General features: G+C 45.1%; 1 long non-coding RNA gene across 1 annotated transcript in view; it reads left to right on the top strand.

Annotated features, from left to right (window-relative positions):
- The first annotated feature begins 331 nt into the window (after positions 1–331).
- LOC122459752 overlaps positions 332–7,071 on the top strand; it is a 125,731-nt gene continuing 118,991 nt past the window's right edge. Inside the window, exon 1 of the long non-coding RNA XR_006280629.1 lies at positions 332–479. This is a non-coding gene — a long non-coding RNA (uncharacterized LOC122459752). The remainder of the gene's footprint in view (positions 480–7,071) is intronic.

Genomic DNA, 7,071 nt, shown 5'->3' with positions numbered 1-7,071 from the left:
AATACAGGAGCAATGGGGTGAGATTCTTTGGCTTCTGTTATATAGGAGGTCAGACTAGAGGAGGTAGTGGTCCCTTCTGGCCTTAAACCTCTGTGAAATCACACAGCATTGACTAAATTCCCCAAGTCCTACCCTAGCATGCACTGGGTGAAATTTAAAACGGAGGATAGATTATCTGAGATCAGTGTCATTTTGTGTGGTTGGTGCAAAGTCCTGGGCCCTGAAATAGAGTGTAGAGACCCCATGTTGTGGCAGCCAGGAAGGGGTTAATAGATGATCCAGTTACCTTTCCAGCTGTGACTTACTAGCCAATTAACCCCAGCTGGGACAAAAGACAGCAGCTGAGGCAGTGTAGGGTGATTGAGAAAGTACACCAGTAACAAGCTGGGTAAAAGATACATTGAGAAATGCTACTGAAATGCCAAGGTGAGATAGCTTGAGACTACAGCTCTGGGACAGACATCTACAAACAGGCAAAGGTAGGAGTGAGAACTCTGCTTTGGCAAAGATTGTAACTTGCCAGACATAGTTTTAGTCTTAGAAGGTATTTTTACTTTTACTTTACAACACTACCCCCTGCTAACACAACAAACATCCATAAGTAAGAGTGCCAGGAGAGGATAGTTTAATAAAGGGGCATGTGGAGAAGGATGGGCTTAAGGAGTTCAAATTGTGGTGTTTAGTCTTTGATGTATTATAGCTGTGATTGTGGCAAGGTTTGTGCTGGTGGGTGGAGAATTAAGGAGTTTGAGTTTTGTAACTGCTGAGCTGTGTGAGAACTCCTGACGCACTTGTTGGCTTTGCCAGTAAACTCTTCAAGGATCTGCCTGTCCAGATTTTGCTTTGTGGGTAACAGTGAATCCCAATTTCCCAAGGATGTCTTCCTGCAGTGTCCAGGCCTCTCCTGGAAAACTCTGAGGTTGTTAATCTTGTTGCTCCTTTAAAGAGATAATACACTGCAATTCATGAATTTAACTGGGGTTTGACAAACACTCATTTCAGTTTTCAGAGTAGCAGCCGTGTTAGTCTGTACCCGCAAAAAGAAAAGGAGTACGTGTGATACCTTAGAGACTAACAAATTTATTTGAGCATAAGCTTTCGTGAGCCTCTCTTGGCTCAAAAGTAGCCCCAGTCAATGCGGCATAGGCATCAGGAGCCATAGGCTAAATAGTTCAGAAAAAAAAAAGGCTTTCCTGGACCTTTGCTTGTTTCTAAGACTAACTGAAAACTCAGTATTCTCAGTTGGGTACAGATGACTTCCAACATGCCCAAACTTTGATTGTTATTTATTATGATAGCCCCTAAAAGCCCCTATCAAAGACTAAGACCCCATTGTGGTAGGCATTGTACAAACACAAAATAATGGTCCCTGCCCCAAAGAGCTTACTATTTAAGTATAAGAGGAGACAACAACTGGATACAGACAGATGGAGTACAAAGAAACAAAACATTAGATAGCACGATTGGCAGTGATCTCAGTACTCCAACAGTCTGGCCCTTGTCCAGTCATTTTTTTTGTAAACCTCGTGGCAAAGGAGATTTTTAATGAAAGATAATGAGTGAGTCTTCTAACTCAGTAGAGGGATCTTCTCTCAGGTGTGAGGAGCAGCATGGGAGAAAGCACAAAGGTTCTTGGTTTGACAGTCTTAATCAGTGGTCTTTAAATGAGGTCTTTCAAATCCAAATCTGGGTCCCTATCTCAATTTTGTGAATTGTCCAAGTCTTTCTAGTGTCCCTTACCAAAACCTATATCCAAACACGCACTAATTTTGGGATGTCTGCAGTCTTGATCTGTGTTGCAGCTTCAGCTTATCTCATGTTATTTCCAGGTGGATCCAAGTCAATAAGTTTTAAAAAAACACTTGGAGAAACACCATTCTTGTGTGCGTGCCAGCAGGTACTGGAAAGGCTACTGTTGGGTGATTATAGAGGGAGTCTTCTGAATAACTCATGAACGTGAAGAGTAAACCATGACAATATTCTAACTCTAGCTGTAATGATTTGTAAATCCAAATAGTAGATCAGTTTCCATTTTCAAAGTAACTTCTGCTAGGAAAGAGGCCAGATCCTCACTTTTTTCAAATCTGTCCAGAACTACTCAAATTAAAGAAACCCACTCTGTTTTTAGAAGGAAGCTAAGACCTTTGTTTACACTCCGAAGTTCACAGAATCAAAGGCTACGTCTTGGTGTGTGAGAATTCTGAACACTGGCCTGTATCCTTCAAGTTCTATGCCCCTGCCTTGTCCCATTGACTTCACCTGCTCAGAAGTCCATTTGATGAGAACTGTAGTTTGTTCATTTGCATTAGCATCAGGAAGCTGTTCGTTATGCTCTTATGTCTTCATTAAAAATGAATTAGCAGCATGGTAAAATATTAGAGCACTATTTTTATCTAAATGCAGCATTGCTGGATGTTTTCCTTAACTTCTGGGAAAGTGTGTATAATAGACCATGATACTTTGAAAGGTAATTGAATTTACGGTTCATGTAATTTGACCATAAATTATCCTTTGTGGGAGAGGAATTTACTTACTAATAAATTGACCAACTAATTGCTTTTTGCTGAAGTTGTGTCATTTGTTCTGCATGCCAAGTTGCAATTTCTCTCTTTAAAAGTCATACTTGCCCTTAGCATGAGAATAATTTGCTATATTTACAAGAGCATGACTGCCTGTTATCCAGATGCATTAACATTTCCCTAGCAGCTTAAAAACAACAAGTTCAAGTGTAGCTTTTTAATTTTTTTCCCCTGAGCCTGCTCTGCTCTCCCAGGCTGACCTCCGTAATTAAAGCTAAATGATTGTCTACTTTGAATGCCAAGTGCACTTGAGATCCTGACACTTGCCACATGTTTTGGTGAACAGGTGTTCACCTTTCCATTTACAGCTTTGTAGAAAGACCACCCTGTCACAGCCTGTTTTACCTGTGGGCTTTAACGTTAGGAACCTCTAGCAGACCCAGATTCCATTGTGTGCTTTTGATCAACAATATGTCTGTGGTAAGGTGGTCTTTTTAGAGACCTATAAATGGAAAGGGAGGCTGGTCTTGTGGTTGCATCATTGGTATGGGATTCTAGACAGTTGAGTTCAAGTCCTGGCTTTGCCACAAACTTCCTATATGGCCCTGAACCAATCAGCTCCCCTCCATGCCTTAATTTCCCAATATATAAACTGGAAATAATAGTACCTACTGTGTCATGTCTACCTGGAATGAAATTTCTTTGGAGCCGTATTCCTGAGGGCATTCTGCATTAAAATTGTGTCAGTGAATAAGTGCAGAGGCAGGGAGCACAGGCCATTGGCTGCACGAAGGTAGGAGACCACCCTGCAGCCTCCCCGGGAAACAGACTCCGTGGTGAGGCTGCACCTGACCCTGACACAGCACAAGGCCTGGGCCTGCCCCTCTGTACCTTACGCACCAGGTGTGGGGCAGGCACGCTCAAGCAGGCAGTGTGGAGGGGCTCACTGTGGGGGGATCCAGGTGTGGAATGAGAGGATTCTGTGTGGCACAATCTGGGTGCAGGCAGCTCGGGGGGGGGGGCTAGGTGTGGGGTATGTGGATGCACAGAGGTTTATGGAGGGGGGGTTTCAGGTTTAGGGTCAATGGGACTCTACAGGGGTTTCCAGGTGAAAGTGGTTGGGGCTCAGTGAGGGGCTCAGAAGGGAGGGTCTGAGTACTGGGGGAGTGGGGCTTGGTAGGCCTGGGTGTATCTAGTTGGGGTTCAGTTGTGTGGGGATTCAGGGGGGTGAGGCTCATCAGGATGGGGGTTTGAGTGCAGGGAGCTCAATGGGTGCAGGGGTGGGGGTTTGGAGGCAGGGGTTCTTCATGTAGGGGGCTCCAGATGCAGGGGTTGGGGTTCAATGGGGTATGGAGGGCTAGGGGGGTTCTGAGTGTATTGGGTGAGGCTTGGCAGGGTTGTCTGGGTATAGGAGGTCTGGATGCACTGGGCTTGAGCAGATGGGGGAGCAGTTCCCCATACAGTGATCCCTCCCCCCACAGCTGAGGAGCGATGGGGGCAGGAAGCAGGGGAGGATGCTAAGCTTCCTGCAGCTGGGGGAGGTTTCTGGCGATGGGTCTGACACAGCCCCAGCCATTCCTTGCAGGGGAAGAGGAAGTCCCGTCCTTTCCTGCCCTCAGCCCAGCCAGGAGTAGCAGCTGATCCTGACTGAGGGTAGGAGTCACTGGTTGGGGTTGTCCCCAGCCCTGCAGTGACTTACCTCTCGGCCGGCTGCTCGGGGTGCTTGAAACGATGTACCTGCACAGCTAGGGAGTGGTGTGTGACTGCTCTTCCCATTTCCCTGTCAGTCATTTTTCTACAGGAAAGCAAAGAAATCTGCGGGGGACATGAATACTGCACATATGCAGTGGCGCAGAGTTCCCCCAGGAGTAGAGCAGGGATTGTCTTCAGTAGCCGACACAATGGGCCTCTGATCTTGGGTCTGGAATATAGGGGCTACTTTAACACCAATATATTGATTTGGAAAACTGAGGTCTGTTGGAAGAGGGTTTTCAGGGGAATGAGTGGCAGAAATGAAGACCCTAAAAGTGAGGCACCTGAAGGACGAGCTATTCCTGTCAACCTTCCAGAGGCTGGTACCCTACAGTGGTAGTACTATTTCTGCTGGGAATCTTTTTCTGCTGAAAATGCCATAGGAACAAAGCATGAAAGAGATCTGTCACCCCCCCTCCACTTTACCTCTACTTGCCGTGATGAATCTACCACACCTTCATGTTTTTGTTTTATCCTTATCCCTTTACTTGGAGTGACTGCGGAGTAGCAGTCTCCATTAGGCCACACTGGCGTTAATTGGGAAGGAGCCCGATGGAGAGGCAACTGCTCCCAGGAAACTGAAGTCATGTGATCCAGTTGCCACAACAGCCTGAGCGGGACTAGGAACTGCTGAGATGAGAGGAAACCTATTCTTAGCAAAAGATCTGTTCTATTAATTTAGATGGAAGATGTGGGCCCAAAGCATTGAAAGTGTTAACGTGACCATGTTACTGTCCAGCTTTGAACAAGGTTCAGGGTCTCGTATACAGAGACCATAGCCTGCTTAGTACAATGGCAAGTACATTACTAAATGATGTTTAATAAAGATACAGATAAGGAAAGAGTCAAAGCACTTGAAATGTAAGGCTTTTATTTTAATAACATTTCTTGTTTCCTTTCTCTCTAGCTGGGGAGTGTTTAATGGAACCTTAAGGGAGTCTTTTAAATGGTATTAAAGATGGCAATCTTTCTTTTATTGGGTAGTCGGGGAAGAGAATAATTTGGCAGAAATCAAATGGAACTGCTGCTGTTGCTGTTTGTTGAAATCTGATCCTGTTTCTTAAATGACACCACAAGATGAACATAAAAGGGAAGAGAAAAGAACAACAGATAGACAATGCAGCTTCTGTTCTTGGTGTGGCCTCTTATTTGCAATCTCACTTCTGGAGAAACACAGGCCTGGCACATGATCTTATTTGCCATTCCAAAACCTGACAACTTGAACCAGCATCAGGCCAGTTAGGGCATTGTTTGTTTGTTTGTTTTTTTAACTTCCTTTCTGGTCAGAGTTATAGAAGTGTAACAAAATACACTGTCTTGGCTGACTAAGTCAGACTCCTATTAGACAGAAGACAAAAGAAGAGGTATAGGTTTAAAAAAAAGGGGGGGGGGGGAAACAAAACATGGTGTGGTGGGACGAGGTGCCAAAGTCTCTCATCCCTGGAGGTGGCTGGGATTTAACCAGAGTTAGTAGAGGTGGCAATATCATCTGAAGCCCCCTCTCTGGCCAGGTCTGGTCAAGACATCTCAAAGGCCCAACAGTAATGGTAGATAAAAGACAGTGGGGTCCCAGGAGACAGCGAATGGTAGAAGCCACAATGGTAAAGCTTTCTCCATTGGTTGCTGGCAGACAGCTACTGCTTTAGCTAATTTCCCTCTCTTCTCCCCCCACCCCTCACAGTTTCTTTAAGAACCCAGAAGGGAGTGATGCATGGAATAGCATCTCCCTCATTATTTTGTCCACCAATTAGGCTGAATTTCTGACACCCAAATTTTGGGTTCATTGATTTTTGGGTTCTACACATTTTTGTTTCCCTGACATGACCTTAACACATTCCTTGAATTAAATCAGTAGGCCTCTTTGTTTGTACTAATCCAGTCTGTCTCCCTTTTTCACCTTCTCCCATGAAAATTTATTATCATGACACTTGGTGAGAAGTGAGTGGAAGCTCACAATTGAGTTTACAATTAGGGTAAATTTGTAGGCCCAATTATTACAACCGGTGCCCCACATCAGCTCCTTACCAGTGAAACTTCTGGAGTGCAATCTCAACTAATCTAAATAACCTTATTAAGGCTTTCATGGGCCTTCATGCTGGGTTCTTCTCCATTATACCATCCCTTCCTTTGTAGCTGCTGCAGTCATATTTGCTTACCTTGGACCTGGCAACTTCTGGAAAGACCATTATGCTATGGCAAAATCAACTGTACCTAGGAACAGAGAATCTTAACATCTTCCTCCTCTCCCTCCTGGTGTTAAGGTTCTTCATGTATGATAACTCCCCCCGCAGCCATTCTGAAATGAACAGAGGTGTTCAGACACTATTATGTGTGACCAATACCTACATAGACGTGGGCCTGAGCCAGAATCCTGGAACTGGACCATTTCAACTTGGAGGATTTGGATAATTTATTTGCATTACTGAAACACCCTCATCATGGACCAGGACCTCACTGTGCTAGGTGCTATATAAACACAGGACAAAGATGGTCCCTGCATCCAAATAGCTCCCAGTCAGAGCTTTCTTCCAGCCAAGACCACAAGGAAGAGTAAAATGTCCTTAGACCCCAGGAAGCTCCTGTGCTAATAACAAAGATCTTAGGCAGCACAAAGCAGCTCATGCCGCATGCTACACAGTGGAGGAATATGCACATAAACATTACAGTAGCATTTCAGCCTATTGTGGAGTGGGCCCCCTGTATCCCCTCCACACCCACCAAGGCCACTGATTTAACAGCCTTGGTTTTGGCAGCTGTTGTTCTTACAGGGCCCTGGAGGAGCTGCTAGTTGAGAGAGACC

Source organism: Dermochelys coriacea, chromosome 4, assembly GCF_009764565.3.
Source record: "Dermochelys coriacea isolate rDerCor1 chromosome 4, rDerCor1.pri.v4, whole genome shotgun sequence".
NCBI lineage: Eukaryota > Metazoa > Chordata > Testudines > Dermochelyidae > Dermochelys > Dermochelys coriacea.
This window is presented reverse-complemented; position numbering and strand designations above follow the sequence as displayed.